The following is a 12013-nucleotide window of genomic DNA, read 5'->3' on the forward strand; positions in this document are numbered from 1 at the left end:
GGAAGCGTTCAAGAGAACGGGGTTGAAGGAGTCGTACTCGTCGTGATCCAAATCACCGGAGATCCTAGTGCCGAACGGACGACACCTCCGCGTTCAACACACGTACAGCCCGGTGACATCTCCCATGCCTTGATCCAGCAAGGAGAGAGGGAGAGGTTGAGGAAGACTCCATCTAGCAGCAGCACAACGGCGTGGTGGTGATGGAGGAGTGTGGCAATCCTGCAGGGCTTCGCCAAGCACCGCAGGAGAGGAGAAGGGAGAGAGGTAGGGCTGCGCCAGGGAGAGGTGGAACTCATGTGTTGGGCAGCCCCTAGACCTCAACTATTTATAGGTGGAGGGGAGGGGGCTGCGCCCCCTCTAGGGTTCCCTCCCTAGGGGTGGCGGCAGCCCCCAGATCCCATCTGGGTGGCAGCCAGAGGGGAGAGAGGGGAGGCGCACCTGGGGTGGGCCTTAGGGCCCATCTACCCTAGGGTTTGCCCCCTCCCACTCTTCCCTGCGCCTTGGGCCCCTTGTGGGGGGCGCACCAGCCCACCTGGGGCTGGTCCCCTCCCACACTTGGCCCATGCAGCCTTCCGGGATTGGTGGACCCACTTGGTGGACCCCCAGAACCCTCCCGGTGGTCCCGGTACGTTACCGAAAAAACCCGAAACTTTTCTGGTGACCAAAACAGGACTTCCCATATATAAATCTTTACCTCCAGACCATTCCGGAACTCCTCATGACGTCCGGGATCTCATCCGGGACTCCGAACAACATTCGATAACCACATACAAACTTCCTTTATAACCCTAGCATCATCGAACCTTAAGTGTGTAGACCCTACGGGTTCGGGAACCATGCAGACATGACCGAGACGTTTTCCGGTCAATAACCAACAGCAGGATCTGGATACCCATGTTGGCTTCCACATGTTCCATGATGATCTCATCGGATGAACCATGATGTCAAGGACTCAATCGATCCCGTATACAATTCCCTTTGTCTAGCGGTATTGTACTTGCCCGAGATTCGATCGTCGGTATACCGATACCTTGTTCAATCTCGTTACCGGCAAGTCTCTTTACTCGTTCCGTAACACATCATCCCGCGATCAACTCTTTGATCACATTGTGCACATTATGATGATGTCCTACCGAGTGGGCCCAGAGATACCTCTCCATCACACGGAGTGACAAATCCCAGTCTCGATTCATGACAACCCAACAGACACTTTCGGAGATACCTGTAGTGCACCTTTATAGCCACCCAGTTACATTGTGACGTTTGGTACACCCAAAGCATTCCTACGATATCCGGGAGTTGCACAATCTCATGGTCTAAGGAAAAGATACTTGGCATTTAGAAAAGCTTTAGCATACGAACTACGATCTTTGTGCTAGGCTTAGGATTGGGTCTTGTCCATCACATCATTCTCCTAATGATGTGATCCCGTTATCAACGACATCCAATGTCCATGGTCAGGAAACCGTAACCATCTATTGATCAACGAGCTAGTCAACTAGAGGCTTACTAGGGACATGGTGTTGTCTATGTATCCACACATGTATATGAGTTTCCTATCAATACAATTATAGCATGGATAATAAACGATTATCATGAACAAGGAAATATAATAATAACTAATTTATTATTGCATCTAGGGCATATTTCCAACAGTCTCCCACTTGCACTAGAGTCAATAATCTAGTTCACATCGCCATGTGATTAACACTCACACGTCACATCGCCATGTGACCAACATCCAAAGAGTTTACTAGTGTCATTAAACTAGTTCACATCATCATGTGATTAAGACTCAATGAGTTCTGGGGTTTGATCATGTTTTGCTTGTGAAAGATGTTTTTAGTCAACGGGTCTGCAACATTCAGATCCGTATGTACTTCGCAAATCTCTATGTCATATTGTAAATGATGCTTCCACGCTCCACTTGGAGCTATTCCAAATGGTTGTTCCACTATACGTATCCTGTTTGCTACTCAGAGTCATTCGGATAGGTGTTAAAGCTTGCATCGACGTAACCCTTTACGCCGAACTCTTTATCACCTCCATAACCGAGAAACATATCCTTATTCCTCTAAGGATAATTTTGACCGCCATATGGTGATCCACTCCTAGATCACCTTTGTACCCTCTTGCCAGACATGTGGCAAGGCACACACCAGGTGTGGTACTTAGCATAGCATACTATAGAGCCTACGCCTAAAGCATAAGGGACGACCTTCGTCCTTTCTCTCTTTTCTGCCATGGTCGAGCTTTAAGTCTTAACTTCGTACCTTACTACTCAGGCAAGAACTCCTTCTTTGACTGATCCATCTTGAACACCTTCAAGATCATGTCAAGGTATATGCTCATTTGAAAGTATCATTAAGCGTTTTTGATCTATCCCTATAGATCTTGATGCTCAATGTTCAAGTAGCTTAATCCAGGTTTTCACTTGAAAAACACTTTTCAAATAACCCTATATGCTTTCCAGAAACTCTACATCATTTCTGATCAACAATATGTCAACAACATATACTCATCAGAAATTCTATAGTGCTCCCACTCACTTCTTTGGAAATACAAGTTTCTCATGAACTTTGTATAAACTCAAAATCTTTGATCATTTCATCAAAGCGTACATTCCAACTCCGAGATGCTTACTCTAGTCCTTAGAAGGATCGCTGGAGCTAGCATACCTTTTAGCATCCTTAGGATCGACAAAACCTTTCTGATTGTATTACATACAACCTTTCCTTACGAAAACTGGTAAGGAAACTCGTTTTTGACATCCATCTGCCAGATTTCATAAATGCAGCTAATGCTAACATGATTCCGATGGACTTAAGCTTCGCTACGGATGAGAAAATCTCATCATAGTCAACTTCCTTGAACTTGTGAAAACTCTTTGCCACAAGTCGAGCTTCATAGACGGTGACATTACCGTCCACGTCCGTCTTCTTCTTAAAGATCCATTTATCTCAATGGCTTGCCGATCATCGGGCAAGTCCACCAAAGTCCATGCTTTGTTCTGATACATGGATCCTATCTCGGATTTCATGGCTTCTAACCATTTGTCGGAATATGGGCCCACCATCGCTTCTCCATAGCTCGTAGGTTCATTGTTGTCTAGCAACATGACCTTCAAGACAGGATTACTGTACCACTCTGAAGTAGTACACATCCTTGTCACCCTACGAGGTACGGTAGTGACTTGATCCGAAACTTCATGATCACTATCATAAGCTTCTACTTCAATTGGTGTAGGCGCCATAGGAACAACTTCCTGTGCCCTGCTACACACTAGTTGAAGTGATGGTTCAATAACCTCATCAAGTCTCCACCATCCTCCCACTCAATTTTCGAGAGAAACCTTTCCTCGAGAAAGGACCCGATTCTAGAAACAATCACTTTTGCTTCCGGATCAGAATTAGGAGGTATACCCAACCATTTTGGGTATCCTATGAAGATGCATTTATCTGTTTTGGGTTCGAGCTTATCAGCCTGAAACTTTTTCACATAAGCGTCGCAGCCCCAAACTTTCAAGAAACGACAACTTAGGTTTCTCCAAACCATAGTTCAAACGGTGTCGTCTCAATGGAATTACGTGGTGCCCCATTAAAGTGAGTGTGTTTGTCTCTAATGCCTAACCCATGAACGATAGTGGTAATTCGATAAGAGACATCATGGTACGCACCATATCCAATAGGGTGCAACTATGATGTTCGGACACACCATCACACTATGGTGTTCCAGGCGGTATTAATTGTGAAACAATTTCCACAATGTCCTAATTGCGTGCCAAAGCTTGTAACTCAGATACTCATCTCTGTGATCATATCATAGACATTTTATCCTCTTGTCACAATGATCTTCAACTTCACTCTGAAATTACTTGAACCATTCAATAATTCAGACTTGTGTTTCATCAAGTAAATATACTCAACATCTACTCGAATCATCTGTGAAGTAAGAACATAACGATATTCACTGCATGCCTCAGCACTCATTGGACTGCACACATCAAAATGTGTTACTTCCAACAAGTTGCTATCTTGTTCCATCTTACTGAAAATGAGGCTTTTCAGTCATCTTGCCCATGTGGTATGATTTGCATATCTCAAGTGATTCAAAATCAAGTGAGTCCAAACGATCCATCTGCATGGAGTTTCTTCATGCGTATACACCAATAGACATGGTTCGCATGTCTCAAACTTTTCAAAAATGAGTGAGTCCAAAGATCCATCAACATGGAGCTTCTTCATGCGTTTTACACCAATATGACTTACATTGAAGTGCCACAAGTAAGTGATACTATCATTATTATCTTATATCTTTTGGCATGAAAATGTGTATCACTACGATCGAGATTCAATAAACCATTCCTTTAGGTGCAAGACCGTTGAAGGTATTATTCAAATAAATAGAGTAACCATTATTCTCCTTAAATGAATAACCGTATTGCGATAGACATAATCCAATCATGTCCATGCTCAATGCAAACACCAAATGACAATTATTCAGGTTTAATACTAATCTTGATGGTAGAGGGAGCGTGCGATGTTTGATCACATCAAACTTGGAAACACTTCCAACACATATCGTCAGCTCACCTTTAGCTAGTCTCCATTTATTCCGTAGCTCTTTTATTTCGAGTTACTAACACTTAGCAACTGAACCGGTATCTTAATACCCTGGTGCTACTAGGAGTACTAGTAAAGTACATATTAACATAATGTATATCCAATATACTTCTATCGACCTTGCCTGCCTTCTCATCTACCAAGTATCTAGGGTAATTCTGTTCCAGTGGCTGTTCCCCTTATTACAGAAGCACTTAGTCTCGGGTTTGGGTTCAACCTTGGGTTTCTTCACTGGAGCAGCAACTGATTTGCCGTTTCATGAAGTGCCCCTTCTTGCCCTTGCCCTTCTTGAAACTAGTGGTTTCACTAACCATCAACAATTGATGCTCCTTCTTGATTTCTACATTCGCGGTGTTGAACATCGCGAATACCTCAAGGATCATCATATCTATCCCTGATATGTTATAGTTCATCACGAAGCTCTAGCAGCTTGGTGGCAATGACTTTGGAGAAACATCAATATCTCATCTGGAAGATCAACTCCCACTCGATTCAAGTGATTGTTGCACTCAGACAATCTGAGCACAAGCTCAACGATTGAGCTTTTCTCCCTTAGTTTGCAGGCTAAGAAAATCGTCGGAATTCTTATACCTCTTAACGTGGGCACGAGCCTGAAATCCCAATTTCAGCCCTCGAAACATCTCATATGTTCCGCGACGTTTCGAAAACGCCTTTGGTGCCTAAACTCTAAACCGTTTAACTGAACTATCACGTACTCCCCTTGTACCGAAATAGTTGTCGCTGGAGTAGCTGAACTTCAGCTACTCCAGCGACAACTATTTCGGTACAGAGGGAGTAGTTATCAAAACGTGTATGTCCGATGTTCGCAACATCCACAAACGACGTTTGGGGTTCTGCACACTGATCGGTGCATTAAGGACATAAGCTTTCTACTGTCTGCATAATCGCTACTGTCAACTTTCAACTATGTTTTCTCTAGGAACATATCTAAACAGTGGAACTAAAGCGCGAGCTTACGACATAATTTGCAAAGATCTTTTGACTATGTTCAGGATAATTAAGTTCATCTTATGAACTCCCACTCAGATAGACATCCCTCTAGTCATCTAAGTGATTACATGATCCGAGTCAACTAGGCCGTGTCCGATCATCACGTGAGACGGACTAGTCATCATCGGTGAACATCTTCCGGTCTCTTGTGTTCCGAGGCCGTGTCTGTACATGCTAGGCTCGTCAAGTTAACCTAAGTGTTTCGCGTGTGTAAATCTGGCTTACACCCGTTGTATGTGAACGTAAGAATCTATCACACCCGATCATCACGTAGTGCTTCAAAACGACGAACTTTCGCAACGGTGCACAGTTAGGGGGAACACTTTCTTGAAATTTTAATGAGGGATCATCTTATTTACTACTGTCGTTCTAAGAAAATAAGATGCATAAACATGATAAACATCACATGCAATCAAATAGTGACATGATATGGCCAATATCATTTTGCTCCTCTTGATCTCCATCTTCGGGGCTCCATGATCATCATCGTCACCGGCATGACACCATGATCTCCATCATCACGATCTCCATCATCGTGTCTTCATGAAGTTGTCTCGCCAACTATTACTTCTACTACTATGGCTACCGGTTAGCAATAAAGTAAAGTAATTACATGGCGTTGATTAATGACACGCAGGTCATACAATAAATTAAGACAACTCCTATGGCTCCTGCCGGTTGTCATACTCATCGACATGCAAGTCGTGATTCCTATTACAAGAACATGATCAATCTCATACATCACATATCATTCATCACATTCTTCTTGGCCATATCACATCACATAGCATACCCTGCAAAAACAAGTTAGACGTCCTCTAATTGTTGTTTGCATGTTTTACGTGGCTGCTATGGGTTTCTAGCAAGAACGTTTCTTACCTACGCAAAACCACAACGTGATATGCCAATTGCTATTTACCCTTCATAAGGACCCTTTTCATCGAATCCGTTCCGACTAAAGTGGGAGAGACTGGCACCCGCTAGCCACCTTATGCACCAAGTGCATGTCAGTCGGTGGAACCTGTCTCACGTAAGAGTACGTGTAAGGTCGGTCCGGGCCGCTTCATCCCACAATACCGTCGAAACAAGATTGGACTAGTAACGGTAAGCATATTGAACAAAATCAACGCCCACAACTACTTTGTGTTCTACTCGTGCAAAGAATCTACGCAATATACCTAGCTCATGATGCCACTGTTGGGGAACGTAGCAGAAATTCAAAATTTTCCTACGTGTCACCAAGATCTATCTATGGAGAAACCAGCAACGAGGGGAAGGAGAGTGCATCTACATACCCTTGTAGATCGCTAAGCGGAAGCCTTCAAGAGAACGGGGTTGAAGGAGTCGTACTCGTCGTGATCCAAATCACCGGAGATCCTAGTGCCGAACGGACGGCACCTCCGCGTTCAACACACGTACAGCCCGGTGACGTCTCCCATGCCTTGATCCAGCAAGGAGAGAGGGAGAGGTTGAGGAAGACTCCATCCAGCAGCAGCACAACAGCGTGGTGGTGATGGAGGAGCGTGGCAATCCTGCAGGGCTTCGCCAAGCACCGCGGGAGAGGAGAAGGGAGAGAGGTAGGGCTGCGCCAGGGAGAGGTGGAACTCATGTGTTGGGCAGCCCCTAGACCTCAACTATTTATAGGGGGGGAGGGGGCTGAGCCCCCTTTAGGGTTCCCTCCCCAGGGGTGGCGGCAGCCCCAGATCCCATCTGGGTGGCGGCCAGAGGGGGAGAGAGGGGAGGCGCACCTGGGGTGGGCCTTAGGGCCCATCTGCCCTAGGATTTGCCCCCTCCCACTCTTCCCTGCGCCTTGGGCCCCTTGTGGGGGGCGCACCAGCCCACCTGGGGCTGGTCCCCTCCCACACTTGGCCCATGCAGCCCTCCGGGGTTGGTGGCCCCACTTGGTGGACCCCCGGGACCCTCCCGATGGTCCCGGTACGTTACCGAAAAAACCCGAAACTTTTCCGGTGACCAAAACAGGACTTCCCATATATAAATCTTTACCTCCGGACCATTCCGGAACTCCTCGTGATGTCTGAGATCTCATCTAGGACTCCGAACAACATTCGATAACCACATACAAACTTCCTTTATAACCCTAGCGTCATCAACCTTAAGTGTGTAGACCCTACGGGTTCGGGAACCATGCAGACATGACCGAGACGTTCTCCGGTCAATAACCAACAGCGGGATCTGGATACCCATGTTGGCTCCCACATGTTCCACGATGATCTCATCGGATGAACCACGATGTCAAGGACTCAATCGATCCCGTATACAATTCCCTTTGTCTAGCGGTATTGTACTTGCCCGAGATTCGATCGTCGGTATACCGATACCTTGTTCAATCTCGTTACCGGCAAGTCTCTTTACTCATTCCGTAACACATCATCCCGCGATCAACTCTTTGATCACATTGTGCACATTATGATGATGTCCTACCGAGTGGGCCCAGAGATACCTCTCCGTCACACGGAGTGACAAATCCCAGTCTCGATTTGTGACAACCCAACAGACACTTTCGGAGATACCTGTAGTGCACCTTTATAGCCACCCAGTTACGTTGTGACGTTTGGTACACCCAAAGCATTCCTACGGTATCCGGGAGTTGCACAATCTCATGGTCTAAGGAAAAGATACTTGACATTTAGAAAAGCTTTAGCATACGAACTACGATCTTTGTGCTAGGCTTAGGATTGGGTCTTGTCCATCACATCATTCTCCTAATGATGTGATCCCGTTATCAACGACATCCAATGTCCATGGTCAGGAAACCGTAACCATCTATTGATCAATGAGCTAGTCAACTAGAGGCTTACTAGGGACATGGTGTTGTCTATGTATCCACACATGTATCTGAGTTTCCTATCAATACAATTATAGCATGTATAATAAACAATTATCATGAACAAGGAAATATAATAATAACTAATTTATTATTGCCTCTAGGGCATATTTCCAACACAGAGAAGATGAGTTGCAAAGGTTTGGTAGAAATACTAGTAGAAATTGGATAGGGTAGTTGATGACTTTTAGCTCTTTGACAAGAATCACAAATGGTTTCAATATCACGCTCTCCAACATATGGATTCTTCCTAAGCAATCGTTCAACTGAAGAAAAAGATGCATGCCCTAGTCTATCGTGCCACCTCGTCGTTGAGAGTTTGGTGACACCATATGCTTGCTTATTGAATCTTCTAAACTCCAGAATCAACGGGTAAAGCCCTCGAACGCATCTACCTCGGTAGAGAACCTTCTTCGTTGCCTGATCCTTGATCAAAAAGAAAAAGGGGTGAAACTCGAGAAATACATGATTATCAATGGAAATTCGATGGACGGAAAGAAGATTTTTAGATGCACTAGGGACATGTAGTATTTTTCTGAGATGAATTGGACGATAAGGGGTTTTAACAACTGAATGACCAACATGTGTGATCCTCATACCTGCTCCAGAAGCGGTGTGGATCTGGTCTTGACCATGGTATTTCTCCCGCATGGTTACTTTCTCCAACTCACCGGTGATGTGGTTTGTAGCACCACTATCCATGTACCAATTGGTATCTACACCGTATGAAGCTTCGGCAGCACCAACAACTTTTTCGTCCTGGGAGGAGTCACCTTCATCTTCCTCGAACCTGTACCAGCAGTCTTTGGCGGAGTGGCCAAGCTTACTACATATCTGACAGCGGAGAGCATCGGGGCGATTCTTGGAGGAGGAACGGCGGCCCCTATTGTTGTTGGAGGAGGGCTGTCCGCCGGCACCGGTGCGAGGAGCACCGCCACCATTGCTGTTGTTGTAGTTTCCGCCACCGTTGCCCTTGCCCTTGCCGCGCGGCAGACCACGGTAGCGGGAGCCACCGCGGCCACCACGAACAGCGGCGTTGGCGGAGGACTTGAAGCTGCTACCATTGCTGCCTTGGAACATCACCACGCACTGATCAAAGTTGCTCATCTGAGCGAACAGATCATCGAGCGTGACAGGGTCGGTGCGGGCTTCGAGGGCCGACACCAATGGCTGGTACTCCATACCTAGGCCGGCGATGATGTAGGAGATCTGTTCATCCTCATCTAGAGGCTTGCCAGCAGCTGCTAGCTTGTCGGCGAGGCCACGCATATAGGCGAAGTAGGCGCCCACCGTCGGTGTGCCCTTCTCTGCGTTGGAGAGGGCGACACGGATGTTGTTCACGTGCGATCTGGACTGGGACGAGAACATGTTCGCCACCGCAGCCCAGAGCTCGTGCGCCTTGTGGATGTTGGTCACCTGGACAAGAACTTCTCTAGAAAGATTAACCAGCAAATATGCCAATACCTGCTGATCTTCCGCACCCAGACTTGATGAAGAGGGTTCGGTGAGGCTGATTCCTTGCCGTCTTTGTCCTTGGTGATGATGAACTTCTCTGGTTCTTTGATCGTCCCTTTGGCATAGCCGAAGACACCAGCCCCGATCAGCTGTGGCGTGACCTGTGCCCACCAGAGGACGTAATTCGTCCGGGTTAGCTTCTCTGTAACCTGACCATTGAGGCCGACTAGAGGAGCGCTGGTGGAGGAGGAGGACATGGCGAGCTCGTGGGTGGAAAAACGATGGATGCTAGATGTATAGGAAGAGGGAGGCTCTGTATACCATGTGAAGATTGGCTTAAGCGTCTTACCTCGTTGGAGGGACGCACTGCATGTTTATATAACAGGGGCGCACCTCCCTGGATAGCGCATACAATCGGTTTGGATTACAACTTGTGAACCAAGGAAAGAGAGGGAGAGATGAGGCTACGGTTACAGGAGGATAGATCAATCCTAACAACCTAGCCGGTGCTATATGCTACGTTACAATATGTCACGTTACAATATGTTTAATAGCTCTTTCATGTGGTCCCCTTCAATGGTGGGTATCACGCTATCCTCGGTCGGGATGCTTTCTCACGCTTTCAAACTATACCCCATTATGGATACATGAATCTCAAAATGCCTGGCCCTAATGGAATCATCACAATCTTGAGCGACCCAAACAAAGCCCTTCGTGCCGAAAACAAAACCGCATCCTTGGCCCTGGAGGCACTATCTGAAGCCCTAGCGGTAGAGGAATTAACCACCTTATGAGCTACGGTGGATAGGGACGATGTGATCCTTGATAAGAGGTTCAAGTCCACTTCTTTCAAGCCAGTCGAAGAAATAGTAAAATTCCAAGTGCACCCGACAGACCCTAATAAAATAGCATCTATCGGAGCACAGCTGGATCCGGCAGTGGACGCCGTCCTACGCGCATTCTTGTGCGAGAATTGGGATATTTTTGCCTGGCATCCTTCAGACATGCCTGACATCCCACGAAGACTGCCTGAACACAGTCTCAACATAATCAAAGGATTCAAACCCGTAAAGCAAACACTACGGCGATTCTCTGAACCCAAGCGTCGGGCCATGGGAGAAGAGCTAGCCAAGTTATTAGAGGCTGGGTTCATTAGGGAAATCAAACATCCGGATTGGTTAGCCAACCTGGTTATGGTACCTAAAAAGGACAAATCGTGGCGCCTGTGTGTCGACTTCAAGGACCCCAACAAGGCTTGCCCTAAATATCCCTTCCCATTGTCTCGGATCGACCAAATCATTGATGCAACTGTAGGACACGATTCTTTGTGTTTCCTTGACGCCTATTCCGGATACCATCAGATTAAGATGAAGGAATCGGACCAGGCCGCAACTGCATTCATCACCCCTTACGGTCCCTTCTGCTTCAACAATATGCCCTTCAGGCTTAAAAACGCAGGGGCTACTTACCAACGTATGATCCAAACTTTCTTGGAAAAACAAATCGGTAAAACAGTCGAAGCATATGTGGACGACGTGGTCATTAAGACAAAATGCGTCGAGACACCGATAGATGATCTCCGCCTAACCTTTGATAACCTTCGGACATATGACATATGACTTAATCCAGAAAAGTGTGTCTTCGGAGTACCAGTCGGAAAATTGCTAGACTTCATTGTTTCTCATAGAGGAATTGAGGCAAACCCAGCCAAGATCCGAGCTCTGACACAATTAGCCATCCCAACAGACCTTAAGCAAGTACAGAAGCTAGCTGGATGTGTCGCCGCCTTAAGCCGATTTATCTCCAAATTAGGAGAAAAAGCATTACCACTCTACAAGCTACTGCGCTGCACTGACAACTTCAAATGGACGGACGCTGCCACAGTCGGACTGGAGGAAATCAAAACCCTTCTGGCAAGCAACCCAATCCTGGCTGCACCAGGTGTTGGAGAGCCCATACTATTATATATTTCGGCAACTAACCAAGTGGTTAGTGCCGTGCTCGTCGTCGAACGAGGGGAAGAGGGACATAAATTCCCCACCCAAAAACCAGTCTACTACGTGTCGGAGGTTCTTACACC

At 46.4% G+C, this 12013-nt stretch overlaps 1 pseudogene; it reads right to left on the reverse strand.

Moving 5' to 3' along the window:
- Window positions 1–9569: 9569 nt before the first annotated feature.
- Window positions 9570–9708, reverse strand: LOC119313350 (annotated as a pseudogene).
- Window positions 9709–12013: the final 2305 nt, after the last annotated feature.

This window comes from Triticum dicoccoides, chromosome 5B, assembly GCF_002162155.2.
Source record: "Triticum dicoccoides isolate Atlit2015 ecotype Zavitan chromosome 5B, WEW_v2.0, whole genome shotgun sequence".
Lineage (NCBI taxonomy): Eukaryota > Viridiplantae > Streptophyta > Magnoliopsida > Poales > Poaceae > Triticum > Triticum dicoccoides.